This window comes from Oncorhynchus kisutch, linkage group LG3, assembly GCF_002021735.2.
Source record: "Oncorhynchus kisutch isolate 150728-3 linkage group LG3, Okis_V2, whole genome shotgun sequence".
Lineage (NCBI taxonomy): Eukaryota > Metazoa > Chordata > Actinopteri > Salmoniformes > Salmonidae > Oncorhynchus > Oncorhynchus kisutch.
In genome coordinates, this window is record NC_034176.2 from 45,546,671 (window position 1) to 45,562,242 (window position 15,572).

Below are 15,572 nucleotides of genomic sequence, written 5' to 3' on the forward strand. Positions count from 1 at the left end.
GTCCATTGTACTTGTTTCTTGGCCCAAGCAAGTCTCTTCTTCTTATTAGTGTCCTTTAGTAGTGGTTTCATTGCAGCAATTCGACCATTAAGGGCAGCTGATTCACACAGTCTCCTCTGAACAGTTGAGGTTGAAATGTGTCTGTTACTTGAACTCTGTGAAGCATTTATTTGGGCTGCAATTTCTGAGGCTGGTAACTCTGCAGCAGATGTAAGTCTGGGTCTTCCTTTCCTGTGGCAGTCCTCATGAGAGCCAGTTTCATCATAGCGCTTGATGGTTCTTGCGACTGCACTTGAAGAAACTTTTAAAGTTCTTGACATTTTCCAGATTTGACTGACCTTCATGTCTTAAAGTAATGATGGACTGTTGTTTCTCTTTGCTTATTTGAGCTATTTCTTGCCATAATATGGACTTGGTCTTTACCAAATAGGGCTATCTTCTGTATGCCACCGCTATCTTGTCACAACACTACTGATTGGCTCAAGAAGGAAAGAAATTCAGCAAATGTACTTTTAACAAGGCACACCTGTTAATTGAAATGCATTTCAGGCGACTACCTCATGAAGCTGGTTGAGACAATGCCAAGAGTGTGCAAAGCTGTCATCAAGGCAAAGGGTGGATACTTTCAAGAATCTCAAATATAAAATATATTTGGATATTACATGATTCCATACGTGTTATTTCATAGTTGTGATGTCTACGCTATTATTCTACAATGTAGAAAATAGTAAAAAAATTAAGAAAAACCCTTGAATGAGTAGGTTTGTCCAAACTTTTGACTGGTACTGTATAGTGTTCTGGAATGAAACTCCTCATACTCAGACTAAAACATATAAAAACAGCTGAGTCTTATTAGGGTCAGGACAGCTCTGTTCTGCTCTGTTTTACTCCAGCATGATTTATGAGCAACAAAATTAAACAGAGAGAATATGCCATAACTCCCATAGGAAAAAAGAGATGTGGAGACATTCTAGTTAGTGTTATTAAAGAGAGAGGGTGTTTCCTGCTTTATGTCTTTATGTGTGTCTGTGTGTTTTATTCTTGATCCAGGGCTTTAGACATCATAAATCCAGCCTGTTGTAAATGAGGCACTGCAACAAGGCTTTCATAAAACACATACTTTGTGTGTGTGTGTGTGTGTGTGTGTGTGTGTTTGTGCACCATAAAACACAGTGTGGTGAAGGGGGGTTATTGGTGGTTATGGCAGTGAAACAGGTCTCAGTAAGACAATAGGCAGCTGATTTTTAAACAGAATGTTGTTTTTATTTTACCCCGGCCTTCTTTGCTTTTAATACTCCCCGGGGATGAAGGTGTCACCCCTCTGGTGTAGTAGGGGGAGATTTTGAGGGTCTGTGTATACGCATGTGTGTCTGTATGTGTGTGTGTGTGTGTGTGTGCAAAGAAAAAGCTATATCTCTGTCCAGTGTCTGTGTCCTTTTGCCCATCATAATCTTTTATTTTTATTGTCCAGTCTGAGATATGGCTTTTTCTTTGCAACTCTGCCTAGAAGGCAGAGGAGTCGCCTCGTCACTGTTGACGTTGAGACTGGTGTTTTGCGGGTACTATTTAATGAAGCTGCCAGTTGAGGACATGTGAGGTGTCTGTTTCTCAAACTAGACACTCTAATGTACTTGTCCTCCTGCTCAGTTGTGCACCGGGGCCTCCCACTCTTCTTTCTATTCTGGTTAGAGACAGTTTGCACTGTTCTGTGAAGGGAGTAGTACACAGCGTTGTACGACATCTTCAGTTTCTTGGCAATTTCTCACGTGGAATTGCTTTCATTTCTCAGAACAAGAATAGACTGACGAGTTTGAGGAGAAAGTTCTTTGTTTCTGGCCATTTTGAGCCTGTAATCGAAATGCTGATGCTCCAGATACTCAACTAGTCTAAAGAAGGTCAGATTTATTGCTTCTTTAATCAGAACAAGAGTTTTCAGCTGTGCTAACATAATTGCAAAAGGGTTTTCTAATGTTCAATAAGCCTTTTTAAATGATAAACTTGGATTAGCTAACACAACGTGCCATTGGAACACAGGAGTGATCGTTGCTGATAATGGGTCTCTGTACGCTTAGGTAGATATTCCATAAAACATCTGCCGTTTCCAGCTACAATAGTCTTTCACAACATTAACTATGTCTACACTGTATTTCTGATAAATTTTATGTTATTTTAATGGACAATTTTTGTAATTTTCTCTCAAAAACAAGGACATTTCAACGGTAGTGTAGGTAGGGGTAAAGTGACTAGGCAACAGGATAGATAATAAACAGTAGCAGGAGTGTATGTGATGAGCCAATGCAGATAGTTTGGGTAGCTATTTGGTTAACTTTTTAGTGTTCTTATGGCTTGGGGGTTGAAGCTTTTCAGGGTCCTGTTGGTTCCAGTCTTGGTGCATTGGTACTGCTTGACATGCGGTAGCAGAGAGAACAGTCTGTGACTTGGGTAGCTGTACTCTTTGACAATTTTTAGGGGCTTCCTCTGACACCGCTTGGTATAGAGGTTCTGGATGGTAGGGAGCTCAGCCCCAGTGATGAACTGGGCCGTACGCACTACCCTCTGTAGCGCCTTGCGGTTGATGCCCAGCAGTTGCCATACGAAGTGGTGATGCAGCCAGTCAAGATAGTCTCAATGGTGCAGCTATATATTTTTTGGAAGATCTGTGGGCCCATGTCAAGTCTTTTCAGCTTCCTGTGGTGGAAGAGGCATTGTCGTGCCTTCTTCACGACTCTGTTGATGTGTGTGGACCATGTTAATTCATTAGTGATGTGGTCACAGAGGAACTTGAAGCTCTCGACACGCTCTACTAGATCCCCATCGATGTGGTTGGGGGCGTGCTCGGCCCTCTGTTTCCTGTAGTCCACAATCAGCTCACTGCCCTCCTATCTATAGGCGGTCTAATCACCATCGGTGATCTAGCATACCACTGTCGTTTTGTCAACAAACGTAATGTTGGAGTCGTACTTCGCCACGCAGTCGTGTGTGAACAGGAGGGGACTAAATACGCACCCCTGAGGGGCTTCGTGTTAAGGGTCAGCATGGCGGATGTGTTGTTGCCTACCCTCACCACCTGGGGGAGGCCCGTCAGGAAGTCCAGGAACCAGTTGCAGAGGGAGGTGTTCAGTCCCAGTGTCCTGAGCTTAGTGATTTTCTTTAACAGATTGCCTCATCTGTGGATCTGTTGGGGCGGTATGCGTAATTGGAGTGGGTCCAGGGTGTTTGGGATGATGGTGTTGACGTGAGCCATGATCAGCCTTTCAAAGTATTTTATGGCTACAGGTGTGAGTGCTACGGGGCGATAGTCATTTAAACAGTTTACCTTGGCGTTCTTAGCCACAGGGACTATGGTGGTCTGCTTGTAAAATGTAGGTATTGCAGACTGAGTCAGGGAGAGGTTGAAAATGCCAGCTGGTCAGCGCATGCTCTGAGTATGCGTCCTGTAATCCGCCTGGCCCTGTGTGTATGTCTGTGTGTGCTTGCTGCATGTGTATGTCTGTGTGTGTGTGTTCGTGCATCCTATGTGTGTGCATGGTGCACTGTGTGTGTCTGCCTGCCTAATCTGTGTGTGTGTGTGTGTGTGTGTTGGCTAGATGTGTTACAACACGACAGAGAGATAGAAGACAGAGGAGATCAATGCGTTTGCCTGAGGGCCCCTAGCAGAAGAAGCTAATTAAAGGAAGAGAACAGAACACAACTCTGTTCTAAATTAATAATTAGAGGGCTTTCTGTGTGCCTGACTGAACCAGGGAACAAAGGAGAGAACATTTAAAATGGCCGCTGTGCCATGCACACACACGTATACACCATAGACGTTAAAACCAGTGGATAGTAATAGCGCTGATGTCACCCATGTATTCCTATGGACAACTCCCAATAGCGCATGAAGCCGGAAGTATTTGAATTTGAAGCGTGCCATATTGCTGAATGGGGCTGAATGGCACAAAAAAAAATCGATAATGATTGTGGTGAAAGTAGCTGTAACCGGCAAAGGCTCATTGTCGATGTAGTTGTTTTCATCCTGTCAACCTTAATGTCTATGGCATGAGGTTGCGAGACGACTCTTAGCCTGCCGGCCCGTGATTGGTCTGTGTCAGCAGGTGGTCCTGTCTGACGACAAATGTAGTAGTCAGAATTGATCACTATTTAATGAAATGTCTCGATTTGTAGCCAACCTTCTTTTTTTTTTACTCCATGTGGGGATCAATCATAATAAACACATTTTAGAGGCCAAAACAGCCATCTAAAAATGTTTTTTTTTTGTACGTTCTGCCGATCGTACATAGGCTTTTCTAGAGGACAGACGAATACACAGCACTTGCACGCACGCACACACTGCAGTATGTGTCCTGGGGAGATAGGCTTCTGTTTCATCGGCGGATCCGATGGAGATGAAAAGCATGGCTTTCCTAAATGTCTGTCTGCCCCTGTGGGGTTCTTTCAGAAGCGCTTGAATGATTTATGATTTTAGTAGGATCCCCATTAGCCGACGCCAATGGCGACAGCTAGTCTTCCTGCAGTCCGACACATAACAGACCCCAGGAAGGCTAGCTCTTCAATTCATCATTATCCTCTTTCAAAGTGAACAACGTGTCTTTCGTGATTTTAATAACTGTGACAGCAGGTTGCTTTAGCTACCGTTTAGACCACAGGGAAGTTCTCATACATCCTGGGGTGTGTGTGTGTGTGGGTGTGTGTGTGTGTTCCAATGTAAACGGCACAGTGGTTTGTGTAGAATAGCATGCGAAAAGACGTCTGTCAAGACAGAGGGTTCAGACTATATTTAAGAAATTCGGATGATTCTTATCTCTTCAATATTCTTTGATGGGCTCTTCCCATTTGACCCAAGAAGAAGACCATGTGAGCCAGGAGACATCGAGGGTGACATGTCTTTAACAGAAAAAGCAGACAACAGAATGCCATTCTTGACGGTCTCATTCCCATAGGACATCTGGCCCTCTTGGCCTGGACATTCCCTAACTTAAGTCCTTACTGACATTTTGAATGGGACTGTTTGTGTGTGTGACTCAGTACCCTGTAATAGCTGGATGTAAAACCCCATTTTCCTCCTCTCAGGTCATACATAAACCGGTCTACGTGCCAGCATAGCATGTGTTCTCTGTCTAGGTTCTGTCTCAACTGAACTATTCTGTGTGGATTGAGTCCTAATTCACAAGAATACATTACTCACAGAGCAGGTTCATTTATCAATGAGGATAATATGGTGGTTCCTCCATATACACTGTATATATACTACAGTATCCCATACAAGCTATCCCCATATCCCATACAAGCCATCCCCATATCCCATACAAGCTCTCCCATATAAGCTATCCCATATCCCATACAAGCCATCCCCATATCCCATACACGCTATCCCCATATCCCATACAAGCCATCCCCATATCCCATACAAGCTCTCCCATATAAGCTATCCCATATCCCATACAAGCCATCCCCATATCCCATACAAGCTCTCCCATATAAGCTATCCCATATCCCATATAAGCTATCCCATATCCCATACAAGCTCTCCCATATAAGCTATCCCATATCCCATACAAGCCATCCCCATATCCCATACAAGCTCTCCCATATAAGCTATCCCATATCCCATACAAGCCATCCCCATATCCCATACAAGCTCTCCCATATAAGCTATCCCATATCCCATACAAGCCATCCCCATATCCCATACAAGCTCTCCCATATAAGCTATCCCATATCCCATACAAGCCATCCCCATATCCCATACAAGCCATCCCCATATCCCATACAAGCTCTCCCATATAAGCTATCCCATATCCCATACAAGCCATCCCCATATCCCATACAAGCTCTCCCATATAAGCTATCCCATATCCCATACAAGCCATCCCCATATCCCATACAAGCCATCCCCATATCCCATACAAGCTCTCCCATATAAGCTATCCCATATCCCATACAAGCCATCCCCATATCCCATACAAGCTCTCCCATATAAGCTATCCCATATCCCATACAAGCCATCCCCATATCCCATACAAGCTCTCCCATATAAGCTATCCCATATCCCATATAAGCTATCCCATATCCCATACAAGCTCTCCCATATAAGCTATTCCATAGGCTATATGCATTTTGTCTGGACTTGGCTTTGCTCTGATGATTCCTATGTAAGAGGGTCACCATGCTACAGTATTTCTCTTCTCTTGTTTCTCCAGACAAAGGTTTGATAGCAAGCGTCTATTTGTTTCTATTAAAGGCCAGTCTGTATAACTACCTCTCCTTGACATCAATCCATTTAATTCCCTAATGACAATGACCCTATTTAGACTATGTAACAGAGAAAGACAGAAAGGGAGAGAGAGAGAAATACTAATCTACCAAGTGATTCTCTCTTGTTTTTGTCCTGTTCCTCCGTCCCCTCCACTTCCCCCCTAGGGATACGAAAAGCTTGTTTGTACCTGTGTGCAGGCATTTACCCCCAGGGGTAATGTGGGCGGAGTTGTGAGAGGTCAGGGGTCATTGAGACCCAACAAAGAGTTTACTCATTGAAGAGGGGTTTGGAACAGACAGGTGAGAGGGGCAGCTTATACTGACAGACAGGCGTCAGGGCTGAGACAGAGATTAGTCATATTGACACATTCACACACAGGCATGTACGCACACAGACACACACTCTTGCTCACATGCACATTTGTGTGTGTGTGTGTGTGTGTGTGTGTGTGTGTGTGTGTGTGTGTGTGTGTGTGTGTGTGTGTGTGTGTGTGTGTGTGTGTGTATGTGTGTGTGTGTGTGTGTGTGTGTGTGTGTGTGTGTGTGTGTGTGTGTGTGTGTGTGTGTGTGTGTGTGTGTGTAAAGGGGTGGAGAGGATGAGACCACCTACCATAGACTTTCATCTCTCTAACAGGAGTGACCATGATGAGAATAACGACCACAATAACACAACTTGAAAGTCTCTCTGGTTTAAACAACAAACCAGGTATGTCTGTGTGTGTTGAAAACATACTGCCTTTTATCTACAGTCAGGAGCAGTATTTTGCCACTACAGATTTGGTATTTAGTCAGGATCATTACGAGATGATAATAAGGCTTCAAAATACGTTTTCCCCATATTCTCTGTACTAGATGCCCTGGAAAAAAAACAGACAATCAGATGACCACAGTTGCATTAAATCATCTATCTGTGGGGAGGGGATGCATAAAAAACTCCTTAAGCCACTGAGCTGCCCGCGTCTCACTTTCACCCCCCACAATGGCGCCATTGAGCTGCCAGAACAATGGTCCCTGTGCTCTCCTGGGCCTGGAATGGCTGGTCAGTTACACGAAGGGCCTGAATGGAGGGAGAGTTCTCAGTCTCAGGTGTCCTATGAGAACAGTCTCACTCCTACTGAGGGGAGATGATATGACTTTGACTCTCTCCTGAACTGTTTAACTCTCCAGCTCCGGAGTGAAGTTTCCCCTAGCACCTAAATACAGATCTAGGATCAGCTTCCCCTCACCCAATCCTAACCTTAACCATTAGTGGGGAAAACTGACCCCAGACTGACCCCAGATCAGCGTCTAGGGGAAACTTCAACCTACACCAACTCTGCAGGTGGAGCAAGATTAAAAAAGTGGGTTGTTTTTACCTACCTTGGTTAAATGCATTGATTGTCGCTCTGGTTAAAGAGAAAAGGATTAAAATGTCAAATATATTACCATGCGACACAGACCACATGACACGACCACAGACAAACTCCAGGGACTAGTGATATATTGCAACCAAGGGATCATACAGTATATCGCATCATAACCTTTTCCTTTATAGCATAATAAAACAGAACATATATGTAGCGTAATAATAAATCAATGGACCATCTCATAAAAACGTTAGCCAGATAGCGTGGTAATGACGGTGTGGAAGTATTTCTGATAACAGAATCAGTGATCACACTTTGAAGTGCACCAGGTAGCGTCAGCCTTTACCCCTGTCCTCCCGAATCAATCACGACTAACACCCTTCAGCGACTGTCTTTACTTTGAACTTCAATGCACAGAGCAAACATGTACATTAGCATATCCTCTGTCTGATGAAGGCCTCTGCATAGACCGAAATGACCTCACTGTACGAAATGACCTCACTGTACGTTTTTTAAACTTGATTTATAATACATATTTATTTTTATAATACACATTTCAGGTGCAACAGGAAAAGGCAGCTTTAAGTTTTACCTCGCTCCTCTAATCAATCACAAATAAGATCCTTGAGGGACTTGCCTTTGAACATACACCAGGTAAGTTTGTTTGGATATCCTCTAATGATTTGCTTGACATGTCAACTGCACTAAAGAAAAAATGTATAGCATATACTTCTAGCATATTGGCTATTCTCCACAGTTCAATTGTCCCTGGGTGGAATAATATGTATGTTTATGAAGTATACATATGAGTCATGGGATTATCCCTTCTTTGAACTGAAAATGTAAACATGCTGTAAAGAACAAATTGTTAGTGTTGAGTGCAGCAGAGAAAACTGAGAGGCTGTATCTGAAGATAGGAATGCACAGTAGTGACACACAGAGCCTGTTTTTCCTGATCATATGCCTGGTTGTTGAGAGATGAGCTCTTCGCCTCACTCACTCCAATGTCTCAAAGTCTCTTTGTTTTTTAGAGAACGCTCAAGGAGTACAGTGTGTGTGTGTGTGTGTGTGTGTGTGTGTGTGTGTGTGTGTATGTGTGTGTGTGTGTGTGTGTGTGTGTGTGTGTGTGTGTGTGTGTGTGTGTGTGTGTGTGTGTGTGTGTGTGTGTGTGTGTGCGTGCGTGCGTGCGTCTGCGTGTGTGTGTGTGCGTGCATGTTTCAGAGAAGGCTCCAGGACTTTAGTTCCCGGAGCCCTCCCCCTGACACCGCCAGAAAGCTCTTCGATCTGTGTCATTCTCAGACAGATGGAAGAGGGAAAGTGGTGGGGTGACTTCATCAAGTAAATGCACAAATGCTTCATTTGTAAATGATGTCTGCGTTGGAGTGTGCCCCTGGCTATCTGTAAATGTAAAAAAATATCAAGAACATTGTGCCGTTTGGTTTGCTTACTATAAGATTTTTATTTTAGGTGTATTTAAAACCAAATACTTTTAGACTTCTACTCAAGTAGTATTTTACCAGGTGACTTACATTTTTACTTGAGTCATTTTCTCTTAAAGTACAGCTACTTTACTTATACTCAAGTATAACAATTGAGTACTTTTCCCACCACTGAATATTCTATAACTACAAAATGTTTCTGAAAAACACACCTGCAAAAAGGTGAAAGGTCACAACAGACTCAAGGTAGTGGGACAGGAATGTTTCTGCAACATCCTACTATGAGGATAGGCCTACAGCTTCTTTTTTTTTATTGGCGCAGGCCTGGCTCAGGGTAGAGTGGGCTTGGTCCTATTGTAAGTTTGGCTGTGGGGGTTTACAGGGATTTATCTGGTACATTCCCCACACCTCATTAACCACTGGTGATCTCTCACAGAACACCATTACACCCCATTCTTCCCTTCCTCCTCTTCCCTAACCCTCCCAGCCAGCCCCAAGAATGTAGTAGGCAGGAGGGGACAGGGAGAGAGAGAGACTGTGGCCACTACTCCTCTGTGTGACTCAAGCCTACTCCTCTCAGTCTTCAGCTGTCCTCTCAGTCTTCAGCTGTCCTCTCAGCCTCTGGAGGCCAAATGACTAAAGGACCCATCAACCCATCCAACAATGCGTGGGTTGCTGAAAAGGCAGTGCGTGTGCGTGCGTGTGTGTACTTTAGGTGTCTACCTCTCTCTTTCTCGTTCGACTGACCTATTTCACACAAGTGTCCATATATCCATGAGTGTCTGGACCAGAGCGATCCCATGCCCTTTGTGTCAGAGCGGAACAGTCCGACCCTCCCATCCATCCACCCATTCCCCTGGCTGGAGTAAGAGCTAAGCTGATTACTTATCTCAGGGAAATTGAGGCCAGCCTTTGTTGCAGTGCAGATGGGTGACTGGGTCACCATAGTGCTCCCTGCCTCCATGCATATTTTGTCTGTAGTCTTCCGGGCTGGACTGGTGCAGCCAGCCTGTCCTGTAACCTACCCCTGTGCCGTGTGTGTGTTCCACCTCTTCTGCCTGCTTCGAGCATTTTGAATGCAGATCTACACACACCCTCCCTGCTCCCCTTTCTGCCCTGGCATTACAGATAGATAGACACACTGTGTTACTGAATAAAGAGACAATTGAGATAAAGAAAGGAAGGGAAGGGCCCTGAGCGAGGCATCTACAATGAAGACAGATGAGAACGTGCCTGTTCTGTCTTGAGGAGACAGTTCTGCCTCAAGGGCATCCAGCGAGAAGAGAGTGCGTTCTAGAACACGAAACCAAGTCGTCTGATCTTATTGTGAAACCACAGTCGCCACATGGTTCTGCCTGCCTTCACCTCCAGCCATGCCCTTTCTCAATGTGTTCTTCTGCATCTAAAAGGCAGCTGCCAAGTCAAAGAAAGAACACACTTTCCGGTCAGTGTCTTCTCACAAGATCATGACAAACAACGAGAGCCTCAGAGCTCCTGTGGTGTTTCAGAAAGGGATCTGGGTCGTCTGCGTTCCCTTTTGTCTGTTTTGGTGGTCTGTCTGTGTTTTGGTTGGTCTTCATCTGGTCTGTCTGTGTTTTGGTTGGTCTGCATTTGACTTGTTTTGGTAATCAGTGGCTGTGTTGGAGGAGGTGTGTTCTTCACCTCTGCCAGGCAATTAGCAATTAGTGTTAGTACTTCAGTCTCCCCTGGTTTCTCAGCGGCGCTCGTTTCAGTGGCGGTCTCGGCTGCAAAACTAATACCATCACCGAAACAAAGAAGGTTCTTCGAGGAAGGAAGGCTCAACACAACTCTCTCCCTTGAGTGTCTTACCTGGTTACTTTCGGATGATCTCATTTTGCTATTTTGTAGCTTTGGCAACAATTTGTGTGTTTTCTATACCTGTTCGCTCCTCTCCCTGTAGGCCTTACAGACACTTCCCACCACTTGGCTCCAACCCTTTTAATTCTCTGGCAACGTTTGGAGCTGCCGATCTGCGGTCAAGAATGCCAAGATCATCTCAGCCCATGCTGCCCTTCAGTCCCTTGACTTTTTGTCCCTGGCGGAGACATCCAGAGAACACTGCTACGTCAGCTGTTTTAGCTTAATCTGACTACGTTTTCTGTCAAATTCTAAGAGCATGTGTTTGTTGCAGTGGTGGCACAGTGCTACTAATTTCTCCTAACTGGATATTTTCTCTTCTCCTTCTCTCACCTGTCCATCTCCTCATTTGAATTCCGTGCTGTCATTGTCACTTGTCCACTCGAGCTTAAAATTGTTGTCACCTATGGCTCACCAGGTGCCCTTGGAGAGTTCCTCAATGATCTTAACACCTTAATAAGCTTCATACTTGGTGACATCACAACCCCCGATGTCAGGCTTCAATTTATGTCTTTCCAACTCTCTTTCTCCTTCTAGTCGCTTTTCACCTCACCCTTTCCCAATCCACATCCAACTCACAAGGCAGGCAATACGCTTGACCTCACCTTTACTAGAGGCTGTTTGCCTACTAAACTCACTGCAACCCCCCGCCTGGTCTCTGATCATTACTTTGGTTCCTTTTCTGTCTCCCTTTCCTACAACCCTAGCCCCTCAGCCCCTACCCAAATGATCATGCGCCATCGCAATCTTTGCTCTCCTGCCTCCTCCCTCTCTGCGGATGACTTTCTCAACCACTTTGAAAAGAAGGTTGACGACATCCGCTCCTCATTCACTTAGCCTGTTGAGTCTACTGGTCCCACTCACACAGAACTACCCTACACCTCGACCTGAAATCCTGCGACTAGTGAGGTCTGGCCGTCCGACAACCTGCCCGCTCAACCCCATCCCCTCCCTTCTTCAGACCATCACTGGAGACCTTAACCCCTTCCTCACTTCCCTCATCAACTCATCCCTGAACACTGGATGCATCCCCTCTGACTTCAAAATGGCAGAGACGCTCCCCTTCCCAAGAAACCAACACTTGACTTATCTGACGTAAAACTGTAGACCTGCATCCCTTTCTTTTCTTTCCAAAACAATTGAGCGTGCTGTCTCTGATCAAATCTCTCGTTATCTCCCTCAAAATAATCTTCAAAATAATCTTGACCCTAACCTGCTGTGCGATGTTTCACAGAGGCTCGCCACACTGCCAAAGCTGACTCTCTCTCCTCTGTTCTCATTATCCTAGATCTATCCACTGCCTTTGCAACTGTGAACCATCAGATCCTCCTCTCCTCCCTCTCAGGGTTGAGTGTCTCAGGTTCTGCACACTCTTGGATTTCATCCTACCTGGCAGCCCGCTCCTACCAGGTGATGTGGAGAGGATATGTGTCTGCACCACGTACTTTCATTACTGGTGTCCCCCAGGGCTCGGTTCTAGGCCCTCTCCTCTTCTCTCTATACACTAAGTCACTTGGCTCTGTCATATCCTCACATGGTCACTCCTATCATTGCTATGCAGATGACACTCAACTACTTTTCTCCTTCCCCCTTCTGACACCCAGGAGGCGACACACATCTCTGCGTACCTGGCAGATATCTCAGCTTAGACGTCGGCCCACAACATCAAGCTCAAACCGACAAGACTGAGCTGCTCTTCCTACCGGAAAAGGCCTGCCCGCTCCATCACGGTTGACAACTCCACAGTGTCACCCTCCCAGAGTGCAAAGAACCTTGGTGTGACTCTGAACAAAACCCTGTCATTCTCTGCAAACATCAAAGCAGTGACTCACTTCTGCAGCATGCTCTAGAACATCCGTAGAGTACAACCCTACCTCACACAGGAAGTGACACAGGTCCTACTCCAGGTCCTTGTCATCTCCTGTCTGGACTACTGCAACTCGCTGTTGGCTGGGCTCCCCGCTTGTACCATCATACCCCTGCAACTTATCCATAACGCTACAGCCTGCCTGGTTTTCAATCTTCCGAAGTTCTCCCATGTCAATCCGCTACTCCGCACACTCCACTGGTTTCCAGCTGAAGCTCGCATCCACTACAAGATGGTGCTTGCCTACGTAACAGCAAGAGGAACTGCCCCTCCCTACCTTCAGGCTATGCTCAAACCCTACACTCCAACCCGAGCACTCTGTTCCGCCACCTCTGGTCTCTTGGCTCTCCCACCCCTACGGGAGGGCAGCTCTCGCTCAGCCCAGTCCAAGCGCATCTCTGTCCTGGCACCCAAATGGTGGAACCAGCTTCCCCCTGAAGATAAAACAGCAGACCAGAGCGATCCCATGCCTGGGATCAACAACATCTTCCTACCTCTTCAAAGAGTATCTTAAATAATCCCCCTGCTCACCTCGACCCCCCCACCCAAAAAATAAATAAATCCAGCTCTGACTTTGCTGATAGCTACTTTATTGATGAAAAGTGTACTTACTATGTCTCACCTAGCTATCTTAAGATGAATGCACTAACTGTAAGACACTCTGGATGAGAGCATCTGCTAAATGACTCAAATGTAAATGTTTTTGTTGGTCTACATGTGGTTTGGTCTGTGTTTTCGTGTGGCAGCGTGGCCATTCACTAAGGCTCTGTCTGTATCTGCCAGGATTGATCAGTAAGTCGTCCCACTGTGCCCTGTTATCTAGGGTCACGCCAGCTTGGCGGGCAGTGGCTCCACTCTGCAGTGGCTCCACCTCGTTAGTTTTGTGTCCAGGCTGGTCGCGTGAGGTCAATGAAATTAGGGAAGAACTCTGCTTGTAGTATTCTTAAGTAGTTGGTTGTGTAGGTCTGAAATAGGCATTGGTACTGTAAGAGTGTGGACCTTCATACGAGGTCAAACATTGTGACATTTGTTAACACTGGCAGTGCCAAATGACACTGGTTATAATTGGTTATATGTTAAGTTATGTATCCAGCAGGTCTCTGAGGTCCACTGGCACTGGCTTTTTAACTATCTCAAAGCCTAGGACCAAGAGGCATGGAGAGGCAGCCTTTAGTTACTATGCTCCCAGCCACTGGAATAGCCTCCCAGAGAACCTGAGGGGGGCCGAAACTGTGGAAACTGTTTGAAACTACCGTTCAAAAGTTTGGGGTCACTTAGAAATGTCCTTGTTTTTGAAAGACAAGCACATTTTTTGTCCAATAAAATAACATCAACTTGATTAGAAATACAGTGTAGACATTGTTAATGTTGTAAATGACTATTGTAGCTGGAAATGGCTGATTTTTAAAAATGGATATCTACATAGGCGTACAGAGGCCCATTATCAGCAACCATCACTCCTGTGTTCCAATGGCACGTTGTGTTAGCTAATCCAAGTTTATCATTTTAAAAGGCTAATTGATCATTAGAAAACCATTTTGCAATTATGTTAGCACAGCTGAAAACTGTTGTTCTGATTAAAGAAGCAATAAAACTGGCCTAGTTGAATATCTGGAGCATCAGCATTTGTGGGTTCGATTACAGGCTCAAAATGGCCAGAAACAAAGAACTTTCTTCTGAAACTCGTCAGTCTATTCTCGTTCTGAGAAATAAAGGCTATTCCATGCGAGAAATTGCCAAGAAACTGAAGATCTCGTACAACGCTCTGTACTACTCTTTTCACAGAACAGCGTAAACGGTCTCTAACCAGAATAGAAAGAGGAGTGGGAGGCCCCGGTGCACAACTGAGCAGGAGGACAAGTACATCCGAGTGTCTAGTTTCAGAAACAGGCGCCTCACAAGTCCTCAACTGGCAGCTTCACTAAATAGTACCCGCAAAACACCAGTCTCAAGTGACGAGGCGATACCGGGATGCTGGCCTTCTAGGCAGAGTTGCAAAGAAAAAGCCATATCTCAAACTGGCCAATAAAAAGAAAAGATTAACATGGGAAAGATAACACAGACACTGGACAGAGGAACTCTGCCTAGAAGGCCAGCATTCCGGAGTCGTCTCTTCACTGTTGACGTTGCGACTGGTATCTTAAAACACACCTTTTTAGCTTTGTTTTTCCTTACAGGGTTTTTTTTGTCATTGAGTTTTTATTATTATATTGTTTTTTATTCACTTATGTTTGTAAATATCTCCGGGTTTTATTTATTTATTTTCCCTGTGAAGCACATTGCGTTGCGTTCCATGTCTGGAATGTGCTGTTTAAATAATGCCTGATTTGATAATGTGGTTTAAGTTAGAAACATAAAGAATGGGAGTGTTTTCAGCCCAGAGCACTGACACACATCACAGTCGAGTCTAGTAGCACTGACTGTGTGTTCAGGTCATGTCCAGTCTGTGATTGAGTTGACTAGTTGATGCATTAGGCCCAGTCTCTCCCTCTCGCTCCCTGTCGCTCCCATCAATCAGGTAATACCACAGCGGTTAATTCTCCCAGCCAGTGATAAAGGAAGGGAGGAGGGTGTAACGTATGTGGTGATGAGACTGTTCCAGGCAGAGAGAGAGACAGACAGCTCTACCAGGTCTGTGCCAAGCCAGTAGAAAACATGCATAGATGCAACAACACACACACGCGCACTGCTCTGCTGAGCTGACTGACAGCTAATAGAGATAGTCGGCGCACTGGTATTAATGTAAACACACACACTAACACTGAGATTTAAAAAAAAAGATACACA

The 15,572-nt window shown here is 45.1% G+C and overlaps 1 protein-coding gene across 3 annotated transcripts in view; it reads right to left on the minus strand.

Moving 5' to 3' along the window:
- Positions 1-15,572, minus strand: part of LOC109883768 (kremen protein 1) — a 119,228-nt gene that overhangs the window by 35,441 nt on the left and 68,215 nt on the right. The gene's annotated exons all lie outside the window — the stretch shown is intronic.